Consider the following 8184-nt stretch of genomic DNA (forward strand, 5'->3'; position numbering starts at 1 on the left):
TGGGTAATAACAATGATTAGCGATTTGGTAACCGAACGATATATATTGACATATATTCTCTGTTGTGTATCTCTTTGTGTTGGCATCTCTTCGAGATTATATACCTTGTATATTGATAACCCTCACAGTAAGGTCTGCCTCTCGTATCCATGCAGACTAGAATATGTTTGGTGCACAATTTATGTTAATAAATGTATCTCGTGTATTGAACCCGTGTGTGTGTGTTGTTAGTTGTTCCGACGATTGATTTTCTAAAAGCCACAACGAACCACCTCGTGATTACTGCTACAAATAATAATTATCTCAGTAAAGCCATCAAACCACTACACTGGGGAGGGAAGAAAACTGAAATGAAGGAAATACATATTTAAAGGAGGTGTAAGTCTTAAATGTGTTCTGTCATATATGGGTGTTTAAATAGATTTGTTGTATAATTTATTGTGATTTCACTCTATACTTGTGTTTCTCAGGAGATAGTAGTAACATTTGGGTTTTGGTGGTACATATAATATGTTGTACTGTACGGCCAAATGTAAGGTTATGTTTAAAAGAACTTATTGTCACATTTTTTAACATGATTATTAGACACCTGTTGAATCTCAACTGGGGTTTCTTGAGAGATTGTTCAGTGAGCGAGGCCTCCCTCTGGACTCCGCACTGAATTGAAAGTTAAGCAAGCTCCTCACTGCTTGTCCTGTATTGTTACCTGTGCTCTCGTCTACATTATCTACGTGCAGCACAGCACCAAGAACACCATAAACTTTGTGACGGAAAGTGCTTAAGAACATGAAATATATTGAACATTTTAAACATTCATAGAACACCTTGAAAAACTGAGGGACAAAAGACCATCTATTTTACAGGTTCACTGTTGTCATGCCCTCTACTCGCCACATTCTCACACGGAAACGCACCCGCACTAATTACACTCCAGCCCTGAGCACTTCTGCCAAACGACACCGCCCCTGCAAATCGGCCAACCACAACACTTCATTAATCAATGCACCTTCTTCCTCACACAGTACTTAAATCCTCCGGAACCCTCTGCTCTTTGCCTGGTATTGGTTGTTCTTTTGGAAGCCTTCTTGATTGACCTTCACCTTTTGATCACAGAACTGCTTTTCGACTATGACTTCAGCCTTGCCTTTTTCTGGATTGGAAACCTACCCTGCTACCCTTTTCTACGAACCTCGGAACTCGACTCGGACTTCGCCTCTTGCCTAGCCCCCTAAGGTACCTTAGGGTTCATCCTCCTGTTTCCTCAGCAGGTTATTCATGACAGAATATCTGGTGCTAATCATGGATCCCGCGGACCTACAATCTATATACTCTCTCCTTAACCAGCACTCACAAGCTCTGACCTAGTTTCATCACTACCTTTAGCTCCTCACAGATCAGGTCTCTCGGCTTTTGGCTTCTCCAGCCTCCACCCCTGCACTTAATCGCTATTAAGAACTGATATCCCCTGCCTCTTATACCAGTGCCTGTCCAGACAGCTGCCCCGCCACCTGCTCCCACAGCTACAGCCTTGCCGCTGATTCCTCCAGACAAGTTTGACGGGAATCCTGCAAAATGCCGGAGTTCCATTGCTCAGTGCTATTTATACATTCAGATGCACCTGGAACGCTTTCCTTCTTATCACGAAGCAATTGGATTAGTCATCTCGCTCCTTACAGCTAGGGCTCTGGACTGGGCTTACAGCTCTACTGTCTAGAGCTGCTCCTGAACCGAGTTCCAGATGCCCTGAGCAAAAGGCTGCTGTCCAGGAGGAAGAGATGCCAGAGACTGAAGCGGAGGAGGAAGGGGAAGACGTGAGTTCTGGAGAACTTCATAGTTTTCAAATGTTTTATACTTCTATTCTAGTTTTTTTTTCTTGTCTTATAGTTTATAAAATTTGTATTTTATAATCCTACAAGCCCCCAGTAGTTAAAAGCCATCATCAGGCTCTCAGGAAGATGGTGGCCTAGTCTGGACTGGATAGAAAGCACTCCCTGGCTGCTCCTCTCCTGGCTGGGTTTAAAGAGGACCTTACCAAGGATGTGGGAGTGGCAAATTACTCTCAGGAGGTGTTTTTTTAAAGGCATTTAAAGCTGAGAAATGGTATTTCCATACAACATGTTTTTACTCCTTAGCTTAAAATTCATCAAGGTGAGTCAAACATAGTGACGCTACAGTACATTTTTCAGGTAGAAAATGTACCCAGATTCCTGTTTCTTTATAGATCCATCTGCATCTTCCTTAAACTTTGTAAAGGACATAACCAAAACAATTATTGTAACCAAATGAAGACCACTGGACTGTCTCACCAAATCATTGCTAATTATATCAAGAACATAAACCGTTTTCCACGCTACATTCTGCATGCTATCAATGTGAAAGTAGAGGATCCCAGCCTGGCTAACCTCATCATCAACTTCCAGAGTATCCTAAAGGATATTCAGAAGAAAAACAGTAAGAAAGTCACCAAGAGATTACCAGAAAGAGGTTCTTTTCATTTTTTTTACCTTTATTCAGCTGTTCTTCTAATTTGAATACAAAAAAGATGCTGATAGCATTACTTTCTCCCACAGATACAGACAGCTGCAGAGTCCAGAACCAAGTACCAAAGATTGCTGGAAGGTGTTGAGAGTTGCAATGAGATGTGTTGCACAGACTGCCCAGGACATACAGCTCTGAAGACATCACCTTGCCTGAGCAGCTTCTTGTGCTGTATTACCTGCAGGCCTTTCTCTAGCTGAAGGACCTGCAGCACCCAGGGGTGGTAAAGAACATTAACAGTAAGAATACTTTCATACAACAAAAAAGAGTAAATTACACATATATATTGGATTTTTAGTTTGTTGTAATTTTTATTTTCTTGCTATTACAGGTTGAGGAATGGATGCAGAGTGTTGTTTCATCAAGTGGGCAGACAAATAGTAATAACTGCAGTTAACCAGCACAAAACCTCAAACAGCAGCTGGCTTCCTTTGCATTGAGTGAAGAAGAACATGTAAGATGATTAATATACCCCTCCACTCGATTCAGGGTTGTGGTAGAACTGGAACCATCCTGGCAAGCAGTGGGTGCAAAGCACTGTATCACCCATAATGTGACACCAGTCCATTACAGGACTCACCCACTCACACCATGGCCAATTTTCACAGAAGCCAATTAAATTCCCTGTTAATACAGAGCAAAAGACCTCCACTTGCATAGCTCTCATCATGTACAGTATTTAAGAATCTGGAATGTACCTTAATTGCATTTTATTTGTGTTTTTCAGCCATTCATCTTTACTTTTCTAAACTATGCTGTAATACCCAGGTCAGCAGCTGTGAAAGGAGATGAAAAAGATGGACTGGTCAGCCAATGTATCAACAGTGTCTGAAGTGCTTGAGAAGTGCAAGCCCAGCACAAGACTGCCATCAAAAGACAAGCAAATTATCAACTTTTTAAAGCATCAAATCTGGGAAGGCCTGAGCATCACTGACGATCCTGTGAAGGGGGAAGAAGGTTGTGACTTCCAGGTGTTTCCAGAAGGGAGAGGTGGTGTGTGATTACAATGGCGAGGTCACAAAGACATCACAAAGACAACTGCTGAAGCCCAAATGGCACAGATGACAGAGGGATAGATGAGATGTCTTTTCTTTTCAGATGAACCTGCACAAGAACTGTGCATTGATGATTGTGAAAATCACTGTGCCTGCCTCCCGGATAAGAAGGCAATCGGAAGATGGATGAATCCATCAAAGAGAAAAGACAACATTAGGGCTATAATAGAGTCATTTATAATCAATGAACAGCCTGTCATAATTCTGTCTGTGACAAAAAGGGACATTGTTGAGGGAGAAGAGCTCCTCTGTGATTACAGCATTTTCAGGAAATCATTTCAAGGCGAAGGACAAGCTCTGGAGTGGTTGGTTCACTGACCATTTCAAAAATAGAAACTAAGTAAGTATATTAAAGTGCATATTTTGAAGATACTAATTTTCTTGTAGCTTGGAATTAATGTAAAAATGATATTCTTGTTAATGTCTTGAAAAATGGCATTTCTCATTCTCATCAGCAAGGATATAAGGAAGGGATATGGGACTCCCAAAAAGATACATGATTTTCAGAAGAGCATAGAAGGCAGAGAACTACCCCACTCAATTGTTACTGCAAAGACATGCCACATAGTGTAAACAAAAAAATTAGAAGTGAACCATTCCTGACATTTTTAGACAGAATCTGAATAGCAGAGCATTTCCAGACCAGACACTGGAGTTTCCTGCAGTGTTAGACAGGTAGTCTCTTGGTAAGAGAGAGCTAGACAGAGTACTGGACTTCATGAACAACACCTTTCCAAATTCATTGAGAACAGAGCCCACAAAATGAGTCTAGAGAACAATTTCTTTCAATTTTAGTGGTAGTTTCTGAATAGCTTAAGGACAACAGTCGTAGAGCTATCTTATAACTTTTAAGAAATTCCAAAAGTGATTACAATATTATCAGTGGTTTATATTTAAAATTGAATCTGTTTCTTAAACAGAGGACATGGTTCACAGGAAAAGCAGCCTAAATCATTTGATGACTGAAATTTGACAAACTTGTAATAGTGTAAATTGTAAAGTGCAAAACAGTTGTATTGTTTTGGTTTTGTCTTCAACATAATCATATTAATAGGCATGTTATTTTTATAGCAGCCGTCTGCCATTCACCACTAGCCAAGATGCCACGAGGTACATGAGATGACCCAGAAGTACTTAATGATGCAGAGAAGAGCATATTGGGGGGGGGGGGGGAAGACAAGAAATATCCATTAACACTTGCATCTAGAAGACAGAAGATGGGTGATGGTCAGCAGTTCAAGACCAAACACTGGAGGTTAAATTGAAGTTTGGTGATACGGCCAGCAGCCATATTACCCTGCAACTCACAACTAGTAACCCACCAAATCTAAGCGGGTGTGAGCCTGGTCAGTACCTGGATGAGAGACCTCCTGGGGAAAAACTAAGGTTGCTGCTGGAAGAGGAGTTAGTGGGGCCAACAGGGGGCACTCACCCTGTGGTCCATGTGGGTCCTAATGCCCCAGTATAGTGATGGGGACACTATACTGTAAACAGGTGCCGTCCTTTGGATGAGACGTAAAACAGAGGTCCTGACTCTGTGCTTAAAAATCCCAGGGCGTTTCTCGAAAAGAGTAGGGGTGTAACCCCGGTGTCCTGGCCAAATTTCCCATTGGCCCTTCCCAATCATGGCCTCCTAATAATCCCCCACTATGAACGTGCTACATTACTCTGCTCTCCTCCCCACTGATAGCTGATGTATGGTGAGCATTCTGGCGCACTAGGGGTGCCGTCGCATCATCCAGGTGGATGCTGCACATTGGTGGTGGTAGTGGGAGTCACCATTACCTGTAAAGCGCATTGAGTGGAGTGTCCAGAAAAGTGTTATATAAGTGTAAGCAATTATTATTATAAACCAATTTTCTATGTCCGGTTTTAACACAATCCTATTAATATACTCACAAAATGCCTGTTATTGAATACAAGCCAGGTTCCCAGGAGTACACATGACCAAGCAAAAAGGTGGAAGTGCAGGGAATCACAGGGAAAGACTTCTTGCCCACATGAATGTCTCTGCTCTGAAAACTACTGGATAAAGGTATATGACGATCTGTTGACCTGTTGATCAGCTGTTGATTTTGTGCAAAACATTGAATATGAAAGAAGTGTCACCATTCAATGAAGTTCAGACATAAGTATTATATTGAGAAGCTAGATCCATTCTACTTATACAGTGCCTTGCGAAAGTATTCGGCCCCCTTGAACTTTTCAACCTTTTGCCACATTTCAGGCTTCAAACATAAAGATATAAATTTTTTATTTTATGTGAAGAATCACCAACAAGTGGGACACAATTGTGAAGTGGAACGAAATCTATTGGATTTTTGAAACTTTTTTAACTAATAAAAAAATGAAAAGTGGGGCGTGCAAAATTATTCGGCCCCTTTACTTTCAGTGCAGCAAACTCACTCCAGAAGTTCAGCGAGGATCTCTGAATGATCCAATGTTGTCCTAAATGACTGATGGTGATAAATAGAATCCACCTGTGTGTAATCAAGTCTCTGTATAAATGCACCTGCTCTGTGATAGTCTCAAGGTTCTGTTGAAAGTGCAGAGAGCATCATGAAGAGCAAGGAACACACCAGGCAGGTCCGTAATACTGTTGTGGAGAAGTTTAAAGCCGGATTTGGATACAAAAAGATTTCCCAAGCTTCAAACATCCCAAGGAGCACTGTGCAAGCGATCATCTTGAAATGGAAGGAGTATCAGACCACTGCAAATCTACCAAGACCTGGCCGTCCCTCTAAACTTTCAGCTCAGACAAGGAGAAGACTGATCAGAGATGCAGCCAAGAGGCCCATGATCATTCTGGATGAACTGCAGAGAACTACAGCTGAGGTGGGAGAGTCTGTCCATAGGACAACAATCAGTCTTACACTGCACAAATCTGGCCTTTATGGAAGAGTGGCAAGAAGAAAGCCATTTCTAAAGATATCCATAAAAAGTCTCGTCTAAAGTTTGCCACAAGCCACCTGGGAGACACCCCAAACATGTGGAAGAAGGTGCTCTGCTCAGATGAAACCAAAATCGAACTTTTTGGCCACAATGCAAAACGATATGTTTGGCGTAAAAGCAACACAGCTCATCACCCTCAACACACCATCCCCACTGTCAAACATGGTGGTGGCAGCATCATGGTTTGGGCCTGCTTTTCTTCAGCAGGGACAGGGAAGATGGTTAAAATTGAGGGGAAGATGGATGCAGCCAAATACAGGACCATTCTGGATGAAAACCTGTTGGAGTCTGCAAAAGACCTGAAACTGGGACGGAGATTTATCTTCCAACAAGACAATGATCCCAAACATACAGCAAAATCTACAAAGGAATGGTTCACAAATAAACGTATCCAGGTGTTTGAATGGCCAAGTCAAAGTCCAGACCTGAATCCAATCGAGAATCTGTGGGAAGAGCTGAAAACTGCTGTTCACAAACGCTCTCCACCCAACCTCACTGAGCTCGAGCTGTTTTGCAAGGAAGAATGGGCAAGAATTTCAGTCTCTCGATGTGCAAAACTGATAGAGACATACCCCAAGCGACTTGCAGCTGTAATCGCAGCAAAAGGTGGCTCTACAAAGTATTATCGCAAGGGGGCCGAATAATTTTGCACGCCCCACTTTTCATTTTTTTATTAGTTAAAAAAGTTTCAAAAATCCAATAGATTTCGTTCCACTTCACAAATGTGTCCCACTTGTTGGTGATTCTTCACATAAAATAAAAAATTTATATCTTTATGTTTGAAGCCTGAAATGTGGCAAAAGGTTGAAAAGTTCAAGGGGGCCGAATACTTTCGCAAGGCACTGTAGCTGTAGTACTTTTATATTGCCCTGTTTGCTTTGGTTTCCTCCAAAGGCTCTGGTTTTCAGACAGTAGTGCAAGATCATTGGTGGGTTGATTGGTTTCTGGTAAAATTGGGCCTAGATGTGAGTGTGTGTGTGTTTACATGTCTATCTGGCATTCTCAAAAGATGATTTTGTTTTCTTTTCTTAATTGGTCTTGATTAAGAGAATTTACTTGGCATAATACACTTGTGATTAATGCTTTTTCTTTGTGAATAGTCTTATTTTAATCTACATGATGTCAATGAGTTAGTACCTTAAATAACAAGCAGTAAAAAAAAAGACATTTCAGGCAGTTTATTAGCTAAAGTTTTTATAAGTGAACTGAGATTCCTGTGCAGTGCAGAGATCCGTCTTTAATATGCTGCATGTGTTCATGGTAGACTTGAAATTTGTTTTTGTCACAATGTAAAAATATAATAAAATAGATAATATACTCTATTTATCAAGACTTGACTATTTTAATTACATACTTCCATTGACTACTTTGGAATACATTCCTCAGTTTTACTGAATATTTGTCTCACAGTGAAGACATGGGTGACATAACAGGGGTCAGGGCTGTGCTGACTGGACGTTTTTTGTAGACTGGCCAGTGTCTATGCAAGACTGTTGGATCACTGAGGGTTCCCCAACCCGTATAATATTGCCAGGTGGTGTAACTACCTACAAAAGCTAAACTTTTCTTCATTAAGGTGTCACCATCTGTCACACCCTGGAAGGATAAGAGACGAAAGATAAGCCTCCCACTGTCACTG

The sequence above is a fragment of the Lepisosteus platostomus genome, chromosome 5 (assembly GCF_059453375.1).
Source record: "Lepisosteus platostomus isolate fLepPlt1 chromosome 5, fLepPlt1.hap1, whole genome shotgun sequence".
NCBI classification, from domain to species: domain Eukaryota; kingdom Metazoa; phylum Chordata; class Actinopteri; order Semionotiformes; family Lepisosteidae; genus Lepisosteus; species Lepisosteus platostomus.